This window comes from Tasmannia lanceolata, unplaced genomic scaffold (assembly GCF_043159265.1).
Source record: "Tasmannia lanceolata isolate RefF3 unplaced genomic scaffold, GAP_Taslan_0.1 ptg000006l, whole genome shotgun sequence".
Classification (NCBI taxonomy): domain Eukaryota; kingdom Viridiplantae; phylum Streptophyta; class Magnoliopsida; order Canellales; family Winteraceae; genus Tasmannia; species Tasmannia lanceolata.
Window position 1 is genome coordinate 11,602,458 of NW_027518683.1, and position 11,287 is coordinate 11,613,744.

Consider the following 11,287-nt stretch of genomic DNA (forward strand, 5'->3'; position numbering starts at 1 on the left):
CCGGCCCGGGTTCCCCAAACTGGTGCCATCAAAATTGAACATTAGATAACCTCTGCTCGGCATTACCCCAATCCTGATTTATGACCAGTCTCACTTCCCTATTGTTACATACCTCTGATCATCCTTGCCATAGGTCATATGCCGATACAAACAGAAAGCTAGGCACCGCTCTTACCCAAGCAATGGTAATGCTCTTACCCAGTCACCATTTGCTTGTTAGATCATGTTCCGCACTTCTTGAAAACCCCATTTCACCTCCATTGCTCCTTCGCTAAATCCTTAGCCGTCTGATACGTTCAGCGGTCGATTAGATAGAGAGAAAAACCTCTAAAATTGGCAAGCAGTTATCCTCCCTTATGCAGATCTTACTCTAAACCCTACGACTGGCACCCACATGTAGAGAATGGAGCATTTCGGATTTTTCCTCTATCAAAAAAAAATGTAGAGATTGGAGTAAAAGCTTGTACGCCTCTGTGGTTGGGGATAGGATTATGGAACATGAGAGGTCAGTACACCATTTGCAGGACCATCCGCTTACAATCAGATTTTTTATGATGTAATGAAGCATGCGTGGGTGAAGGATTAAGGCTTCAGCGACGATCCAAGAAAACGGCAGGTGTCAATGGCGATCCCCACGATCCCTGGTGAAAAATGGCGATCAATTCCAACCCTCCTTTAATGCTTGCTGGTTTTCATCTCCACTCACCCCCTCCCTCGTCTCCTTCCTGGTGAAGAAGCACAGAGTTCAGCTTGTGGGCTCAAGATGCTGGAACAGTCACTAGCAGTGCTGCTGGAACTGTAGCTATGCTTTCCCATGCTTCGTATATTTTCAGAGAGATTAACGAAACTATTATTAATGTGAAAGCCAATGTACGTCATGGGGGACAAGGTGTCCCACCAATACAATGATTTTACAGTGAAATCCCAAAAAAAGACTAAACAGAAGCAGCTTAACATGCTCCATTTTATAGGTGATCAACAATTCTACCCCAAATATGCTTGTGCTGGCTTCCATTATATCAACCAATAGGTTCGCAGAAATCCAGCAACTAATGACCAGTAAGCTGAGGATCCAAACGGTGGCAGCCCTGAACCCTGAATTGCACCTCCAATCCTTCTCGGTTAAGCACATATTGCTGATTGATAAGCCCATGTGTATGTAGCCCCTCCGCCATGCTACAGGGCTTGTGGAGGCACTCCTTTGATACAGAGAACACGCTCTCAACTGGCATAGATTTTGGGACACAAGGACAGCCCATTCCAAAGTTCTGTCCCTTACTTCCTGTTAGGTCTAAAATTGGTAACAGGTTATGGTAGGGCCGGAAGGGCTGATCTGGCAAGCCACAGCTGAAGGGCTAATGGAGTCATGCGCTGCACAAGGGCACAGACAAAGATACAAATGGTCAGAAGACCAACCCGGAGTGGTGCTCCGGACGGGCGCTTCGACACTCAAGTCAGTATGAGCAGGAGTGCAGAGCAATGTCAGAGCAAAAAGCTTAGGGTTTTTGGTCTCAGATCCCTCACCTTAGCACAAGTGAAGGCTATTTATAGTGGTTCTGAGCCACCTGTCCAGGACAGGTGGTAGCCCCTGTATGGACCAGGTCTCATACCTAGGAGGGGCAGGTGGAAGTCCCCGATTGGTCCAGGTGTCATACCTAGCAGGGACAGCTGTTGGCTTTGCAGTGGTCCCTCTGAGGCCACATGTCAACAGCCGATTGGTTGCAGATTTTGGACCCCATCAGTTGCCCCCTGGTTCTCCGAGCCATTTATGACGGCTTGGAGAAGCAAGAAAGCTTACTGCCATAAATCCAACCCCTTCTGGGCGGCCTGGAAGGGCAGAAATTGCGCTGGAGGTCTGTCCGTCTAGGCCTTCTGGGCGGCCTGGAAGGGCAGAATTTGCACTGGAGGTCTGTCCGTCCAAGCCTTCTGGGCGGCTCGGCCGGGCAGAATTTGCACTGGAGGTCTGTCCGGCCGAGCCCTTTCTGGGCGGCTCGGCCGGGCAGAATTTGCATTGGAGGTCTGTCCGGCCGAGCCCTTCTGGGCGGCTCGGCCGGGCAGAATTTGCACTGGAGGTCTGTCCGGCCGAGCCCTTTCTGGGCGGCTCGGCCGGGCAGAATTTGCATTGGAGGTCTGTCCGGCCGAGCCCTTCTGGGCGGCTCGGCCGGGCAGAATTTGCACTGGAGGTCTGTCCGTCTAAGCCTTCTGGCGGCTCGGCCGCGCAGAATTTGCACTGGAGGTCTGTCCGGCCGAGCCTTCTGAGTGGCTCGGCCGGGCAGAATTTTGTCTTCTAGCGAACGTGTCATATCCTGTCCGGCTAAGCCTTCTGGGCGGCTCGGCCGGGCAGGATTTTGTCTTCTAGCGAACGCGTCATATCCTGTCCGGCTAAGCCTTCTGGGAGGCTCGGCCGGGCAGAATTTTGTCTTCTAGCGAACGCGTCATATCCAGTCTGTCTAAGCCTTCTGGGCGGCTCGGCCGGGCAGAATTTTGTCTTCTAGCGAACGCGTCATATCCTGTCCGGCTAAGCCTTCTGGGCGGCTCGGCCAGGCAGAATTTTGTCTTCTTCAGATGACCAGATTTTCTGGTCGGCCTGAGATGACCTCATTTTCTGGTCGGCCTGTGATGACCTCATTTTCTGGTCGGCCTGAGATGACCTCATTTTCTGGTCGGTCTGAGATGACTTCATTTTCTGGTCGGCCTGAGATGACCTCATTTTCTGGTCGGTCTGAGATGACTTCATTTTCTGGTCGGCCTGAGATGACCTCATTTTCTGGTCGGCCTGAGATGACCTCATTTTCTCTGAGAGCTAAGTCTGCAAACACTTAGAATCTTCAAGGTGGGGTTTCCACTGGGGCAGGTCCACGGTTGGAACTGATCTCCACACCAAATTAGACGCGCCGGAGTGCACCACTGCCGCTCTCTAAGTCTGCAAACACTTAGGCTGAGAGCTAAGTCTGCAAACACTTAGAATCTTCAAGGTGGGTTTCCACTGGGGCGGGTCCTTGGTTGGAACTGATCTCCAAGCCATTGCGGACGTGCCGGAGTGTACCACCGCTGAGCTGCAGAGGTCTAAGTCTGCAAACACTGCAAACACTTAGAGCTGAGCTGATGAGGTCTAATTCTGCAAACACTTAGACTGAGAGCTAAGTCTACAAACACTTAGAATCTTCAAGGTGGGGTTTCCACTAGGGCAGGTCCTCGGTTGGAACTGATCTCCAAGCCATTGCCGACGTGCCGGAGTGTACCACCGCTGAGCTGCAGAGGTCTAAGTCTGCAAACACTGCAAACACTTAGAGCTGAGCTGAGGAGGTCTAAGTCTGCAAACACTTAGACTGAGAGCTAAGTCTGCAAACACTTAGAATCTTCAAGGTGGGTTTCCACTGGGCGGGTCCTTGGTTGGAACTGATCTCCACACCAAATTGGACGCACCGGAGTGCACCAGTGCCGCTCTCTAAGTCTGCAAACACTTAGGCTGAGAGCTAAGTCTGCAAACACTGTGGACGGCCAGGTCGGGCAGGTCTTTTGGCGTCTAACGATTGCGCCATATCCTGTCCGGCTTAGGCTATGGACGGCCAGGCCGGGCAGGTCTTTTGGCGTCTAGCGATTGCGTCATATCCTGTCCGGCTTAGGCTATGGACGGCCAGGTCGGGCAGGTCTTTTGGCGTCTAACGATTGCGCCATATACTGTCCGGCTTAGGCTATGGACGGCCAGGCCGGGCAGGTCTTTTGGCGTCTAGCGATTGCGTCATATCCTGTCCGGCTTAGGCTATGGACGGCCAGGCCGGGCAGGTCTTTTGGCGTCTAGCGATTGCGTCATATCCTGTCCGACTTAGGCGCTGGACGGCCAGGCCGGGCAGGTCTTTCAGGTGGTTTTCCACTAGGGCGGGTCCATGGTTGGAACTGATCTCCACACCAAATTGGACGCGCCGGAGTGCACCACTGCCGTTCTCTAAGTCTGCAAACACTTAGGCTGAGAGCTAAGTTTGCAAACACTTAGAGTTTTTTGGCGTCTAGCGATTGCGCCATATCCTGTCCGGCTTAGGCGCTGGACGGCTAGGCCGGGCAGGTCTTTCAGGTGGTTTTCCACTAGGACGGGTCCATGGTTGGAACTGATCTCCACACCAAATTGAACGCGCCGGAGTGCACCACTGCCGTTCTCTAAGTCTGCAAATACTTAGGCTGAGAGCTAAGTCTGCAAACACTTAGAGTCTTTTGGCATCTAGCGATTGCGCCATATCCTGTCCGGCTTAGGCGCTGGACGGCCAGGCAGGGCAGGTCTTTGAGGTGGTTTTCCACTAGGACGGGTCCATGGTTGGAACTGATCTCCACACCAAATTGGACGCGCCGGAGTGCACCACTGCCGTTCTCTAAGTCTGCAAACACTTAGGCTGAGAGCTAAGTCTGCAAACACTTAGAGTCTTTTGGCGTCTAGCGATTGCGCCATATCCTGTCCGGCTTAGGCTGTGGACGGCCAGGCCGGGCAGGTCTTTTGGCATCTAGCGATTGCGCCATATCCTGTCCGGCTTAGGCGCTGGACGGCCAGGCCGGGCAGGTCTTTGAGGTGGTTTTCCACTAGGGCGGGTCCATGGTTGGAACTGATCTCCACACCAAATTGGACGCGCCGGAGTGCACCACTGCCGTTCTCTAAGTCTGCAAACACTTAGGCTGAGAGCTAAGTCTGCAAACACTTAGAGTCTTTTGGCGTCTAGCGATTGTGTCATATCCTGTCCGGCTTAGGCTATGGACGGCCAGGCTGGGCAGGTCTTTTGGGTGGTTTTCCACTATGGCGGGTCCATGTTTGGAACTGATCTCCACACCAAATTGGACGCGCCGGAGTGCACCACTGCCGCTCTCTAAGTCTGCAAACACTTAAGCTGAGAGCTAAGTCTGCAAACACTTAGAGTCTTTTGGCGTCTAGCGATTGCGCCATATCCTGTCCGGCTTAGGCTGTGGACGGCCAGGCCGGGCAGGTCTTTTGGCGTCTAGCGATTGCGCCATATCCTGTCCGGCTTAGGCGCTGGACGGCCAGGCCGGGCAGGTCTTTGAGGTGGTTTTCCACTAGGGCGGGTCCATGGTTGGAACTGATCTCCGCACCAAATTGAACGCGCCGGAGTGCACCACTGTCGTTCTCTAAGTCTGCAAACACTTAGGCTGAGAGCTAAGTCTGCAAACACTTAGAGTCTTTTGGCATCTAGCGATTGCGCCATATCCTGTCCGGCTTAGGCTGTGGACGGCCAGGCCGGGCAGGTCTTTTAGGTAGTTTTTCACTATGGCGGGTCCATGTTTGGAACTGATCTTCACACCAAATTGGACGCGCCGGAGTGCACCACTGCCGCTCTCTAAGTCTGCAAACACTTAGGCTGAGAGCTAAGTCTGCAAACACTTAGAGTCTTTTGGCGTCTAGCGATTGCGCCATATCCTGTCCGGCTTAGGCTGTGGACGGCCAGGCCGGGCAGGTCTTTTGGCGTCTAGCGATTGCGCCATATCCTGTCCGGCTTAGGCGCTGGACAGCCAGGCCGGGCAGGTCTTTGAGGTGGTTTTCCACTAGGGCGAGTCCATGGTTGGAACTGATCTCCACACCAAATTGGACGCGCCGGAGTGCACCACTGCCGTTCTCTAAGTCTGCAAACACTTAGGCTGAGAGCTAAGTCTGCAAACACTTAAGAGTCTTTTTGGAGGAGCTGGCATATATTAGTGACTCAAAAGTGAGGGACACAGTTTAGTGACAACTCCACTTTATTTCTCTTTGAAATTTAATTACAGAGATTCTTTACAGGCCTTCAAGCATCGGCTCTGAGGAATTGAGCAAGATCTTGCTGCGCGGCCTCTGACAGGGCAGAGCCGATCTGGACAACCCTCAGGTAGTCATCGATGTACAAAGGGACGCATTCTTCCCTTTCAGTGCCGCTACATAGCACCGTCTCGACTGTGGCTGATCCCCTCTGAGAACCCCTACACCTCCTGGTGTAGTGAACTTCATCTTATGATGATAGGCGGAGGGAACAGCTCGGAGGAGATTCTGGCCGGGGCGTCCCATGATAGCATTGTAGGCCGACTTGGCCCTTACCACCAAGAAGTTCACCATGGCGAAGGACTGGCAGGGCGGCTCCCCGATAAGAACTAGAAGCTCGATCTGCCCTTCAACTTTGACAACTTCTCCGGAGAACCCGAACAGGTCAGAGTTGACCGGCTTCAGACAGTCAGTTCCGATCAGCATCTGCTCGAAGGTGTGATAATAGAGGATGTCTGCGGAGCTCCCGTTGTCGACCAAGATCTTCTTCATTTCCCAGTTCGCCACCAGCATGGTGATGACCAAGGCATCATCATGCGGGAGGATCAGGCCGTCGAGATCTGCATCTGAAAAGGATATCTCGTTCTCTAGCCTGGCCTCCTTGCTGCAGGTATGGACGGCGTTGACCTGCCGGGCATAAGTCTTGCGGGCTGATGAAGAGGTTTCTCCTGCGGTCGGCCCTCCTGAAATGGTACCAATAACACCATGAGGTTGAGGTTGAGGTACCTGAGGAGGGGGGCTGGCCGGGGCAGGAGCTTGGATGCGGTCGTCCAGAGGTTGAGCGCCCCGGGGGCTTCTGCCTCTGTTCCTCGGCTTGTCCTTGCGCTCTCTTCTGTTGTCATTATTTTTTAAGTACCTTCCGAGGTACTCTCTGCTGATCAGCTGCTCGATCTCCTCCTTCAAATGAATGCACGCATTGGTGTCATGGTCGTAGTCCTTGTGGAACCTGCAGTACTGGGACATGTTTTTTTTCCCCGACGAGGTCTGCCTCTCCGGCCACCGGATGAAATCCTCTTCCCGAATGGCTGCCAGGATACGTGCTCTGGACGCGGTCAGCCGCGTGTAATGCTCTCTCGGGTGGGGGCTTCTCTCCTTCTTCTGAGATTTATCATCCCTACGCTGCTTGGTAGGGTTCTTCTCCTCATGCCTTCTTCTGCTAGCAGAGTCCAGGGCGGCGAGAGTTTCCTCTACCGAGATGTACTCCTCCGCCCCGGCCATCAGGTCTGCGAGGGACTGCGGATTGCGCCGGGCCACTGCTCGTCTGAAGTCAGTTGATCGGGCGCCGGCCAGAAGGGCATTCGTGGCCGCGGAGGGATCCAGGTTGGGAACCTGGAGGGCTTCCCTATTAAAGCGACCAACGAACACTTTTAAGGCCTCATCATCTCCCTGCCTGAGGGCCATCAGCGAAGCCGTCGTCTTCCTGGGTCTTCTGCTGCTCATAAAATGACGGGCCAGGTCGTCCCCAAAGTCATCAAAATTGTCCACGGACCTGGGTTTGAGCCGCGAGTACCAGTCCCTCGCGGCTCCAGTCAATGTGGTGGGGAATGCCCGGCAAAGGAATCCATCCGACGCCCCGTGGAGGAGCATTGTAGTCCTGAAAGTCTCCAAGTGGTCCACGGGGTCGGTGGTCCCGTCATACTGCGGCATCTTCCAGCCCGCGGGGACCTCCGCGCTGAGCACTCTGTCCGAAAATGGTTGAGCGCTTGTGAAGATCCGGGAGGCAGGCCGGCCCTGCTCTCTGGCGAGCTCTTCAATCCGGTGGTCGATCTGCTGGATCCTTCGTAACATCGGGTCGTCTCCTTCCTCAGCCCAGCGGACGGGCCTCTCTCTTCTTGCCGGCGGGCTCATAGCAGAGCCGGACTGACTGGCCGGACTCCTTCGCCGGTGCCGCGATCCTTCTCCGTGCACGGGGTCTCTCCCGCTACCATGCTTTTGTACGGAAGGAGATCGTGACCGGTGATGTAAGCGAGGCTCGGGGCGCACATGCTTGTCCCGGGAGAGGTGGTCTCGTCTTGTGGAGTGACGAGTCTGTTCCCGGGGCAAGGGCGTGTGCTCTCTGCGGGAGCTTTCCCTCCTCTGGGTGGGCTGAGAAGCCTCGACTGGGTGCTGCTGGAGTGCGGGGGCCGGATTCCTGAACTGCGCAATCACAGCGGTCATTTCTTGGAAAAGGGCCCACATCTCCCTTGGGGTCGGGGTAGGGTCTGAGCGGTCCGAGCGAGTCGGACTTTGCTCCCCGACCGCCCCGGCCTCTATCTGCGAGGCCAGTCGCTCGCTTCTGCCTTCGCGGGGGGCCGTAGCCCGGGTCGTCCGGGAGGTTGGCACATGCTTTCCGTTTTTCCCTACCATTGCTTGAGTGAGGTTCCGAACAGCTTTTTGTTCCGGGGTTCCACGGATGGCGCCAAATCTATTAGGTCTAAAATTGGTAACAGGTTATGGTAGGGCCGGAAGGGCTGATCTGGCAAGCCACAGCTGAAGGGCTAATAGAGTCCTGCGCTGCACAAGGGCACAGACAAAGATACAAAGGGTCAGAAGACCAACCCGGAGTGGTGCTCCGGACGGGCGCTTCGACACTCAAGTCAGTATGAGCAGGAGTGCAGAGCAATGTCAGAGCAAAAAGCTTAGGGTTTTTTGTCTCAGATCCCTCACCTTAGCACAAGTGAAGGCTATTTATAGTGGTTCTGAGCCACCTGTCCAGGACAGGTGGTAGCCCCTGTATGGACCAGGTCTCATACCTAGGAGGGGCAGGTGGAAGTCCCCGATTGGTCCAGGTGTCATACCTAGCAGGGACAGGTGTTGGCTTTGCAGTGGTCCCTCTGAGGGCCACGTGTCAACAGCCGATTGGTTGCAGATTTTGGACCCCATCACTTCCCTTACTGCCTCCTTTTGCTATCATCAAAATGCTATCAATGTCTTCTACCTTTCCACTCCGTTTTTTAGCCAACCCATCTGCCTCCTCATTTACCAAATGCCTTCCATGTTGGAATCTGAGTGAGATCACCTGGACCAGGTCCCTAATTTCGTCCACTATTGAAGCCTTATTCCACAGCCCGACTGCTTTATTGCTGGCCCAAGATATGACATTGGCAGAATCCCCTTCTACAATTAATGTCCAATTCCTTTTGCAGTGAAACCCAACTTAGACCTCACAACAATGCTTTGGCTTCTGTTTCAATTGCATCGCATATTCTCACCCGACATGAGTAAGGCACTAATATCCGACCATTTTCATCTTGGATTTAGCCTCTAACATGCCTGGTCTGACTACAGTCACAGGGGTTTTGAAGACGTAGTGGCGGCCAGGTACGAGTCAAACGATGCCAACGATAGCGAGGAGAGGATGGGAATATCGGAGGGTATCGGAATAGGTGGAGAGGAGAGTGCTTTTATGATAGGGAAGGAAGGGCAACCACTTACCAATTTCAGAAGCTTTTCTTCTATCTAATCTCGACCGCCGAACCTATCGGACAGCCAGGGATTTAGCAAAGGCGCTTAAATTGCTTCATCACGACAAAGGTGAAACGAACTCATCTTTTGTGAGAGATAACTACACTTCATAAATACATTAATCTTACGCTAAATTAGATGTGAGAGAATTGAACCAAAACTTCTCTACACGCACAGGCAGAATGGTATTGCTGAGCAAAACAGGCGGCACATCATGGACACGGCACATAATTTGCTGGCACATACCAGCTCCCCTCCCCTACTGGGTTGATGCATTCACAAATGTCATTAATCGTTTACTGTCTCCTAATGTTGACAAATGCATGCCTCTCGAATGGTAAGTTTTATCGGCACCCCAACTATGGCTTTGTAATGTTTTGTCTGTGCATGTTACCTGTGAATACACCCGCACAATGCTTACAAGCTTCAGTTTTGGACCACCAAGTGTGTTCATCAGTTACAATTCCATTCACCATAGATATCGACACCTCCGCCTACCCACTGGCCACAACTCTTTCTCTCGTAAAGTTATCTTTGACGAGCATGAGTTTCCCTTTTCCACCACCGCGGAGTTTAAATATAAAGGATTAAATAACACTCTGCCAACGTCGTATGGCTTCAATCCCTTCTGCGCTAACTGGGCTTTAGTCTTCATACACCTCCAGTTCTCTAGTTCAACACAGTGCCACATACCTCACAGCGAATTCAATCTCCATGCTCACATAAAGCATGTTGACGTTGACTCTGACTTTATTAGAGCCAAAGATGTATGTATAGAAAGACCTGGACGTTCACTTCATTCCCACCTTTGATCAAATGGATGATGTCTTCACCAAGTAATTCATCCAAATCATTTTATACTCTTAAGAGACATCAAACATGGATGCCACATGAGCATGTAGTCCAGTTAGGAGATCATTTTCTCTCTTAGTTGGTTTCATTGTTTATCCTTCTTTTTTTAGGGATCTTAAAATGTTAGATATATTATATGTACACATAACTACACTTTATAAATGCAGAAACCTCAAGCTCAATTAATGCGGGAGAAAACTAAAAAGTGTAGCTCAGTTCGATGTGGGAGAATTCAACCAAAACTTAAGTGTTACATTATTCACTTGAAAAAACTCTATTGTAATCTCAACATTTTGCATATAGTTAAAGAGGTTTGGGAAAGACGGTGGACATTTGGGCGGTGGATGCTCAAGGTATTTTTCCAGTGAAGTTATTTTTACTCTTTCTTTGCAGTTGGAGAGGCGGTGGAGATTTGATGGAGGATTTGGATGCCCCAATTTCCCCTATTGACAGGCTTTTGCTGCAAAAAATTAACAATTTGGACTTGCTAGAGAGGAATAAATACATCTTAGTGAACAAGTGTGCTTCGAGTGAAGAAGTTGAGAAGGAATTTGAGTTGGATAGCAATATTGATAAGAATTTGAAATTATATGGTAAAATGGTTTGGGGTGAGAATTGAGTCTTTGTGGATACTCTTCGACCTCTGTTAGAAGGATGTAATTCCGGTCACCTTCGGTAAGAGCACAATGTGCTAAATTGGATCAATCACAAACTGTTCACTCTGGATTGGGAAATCTTTGTACTGAGAAATCATAAAAAGTGACAGATTGATTGAAGGAATTGGGTTGAGAGAGATTATGAATTGATGCAATTGTTCAAATGCAATTGCATAGGCAGTTTTGTCCCTTCTGCAATGTGAGAACCACAAAGAAAGTCACATGTCAATGGTAAAAGGCAACTTTCAGGACCGCACAGGGGCATAGAAAGGCATGTAAGTAAAATCAAGACTGTTGATCTTGTAAAACATCACGAGGCGACCAACATAGCCTTGGTCTCCCATCGTGAACGGACATCCCATGCATAAGATAATGGAATACAAAAATAAAAAATTTAGCTTTTACCGGAAAAACCCTAAATGAGGCTTGATGGGTCACGGGACAAGGATCATCAGATCAAGTAGTTCTCAACAGCAAACTTATGGTTGCCATTTGGTTCAACGGATCTGATCACGTAAACAAGCAAAAGTAGGGCCCACTCAATACG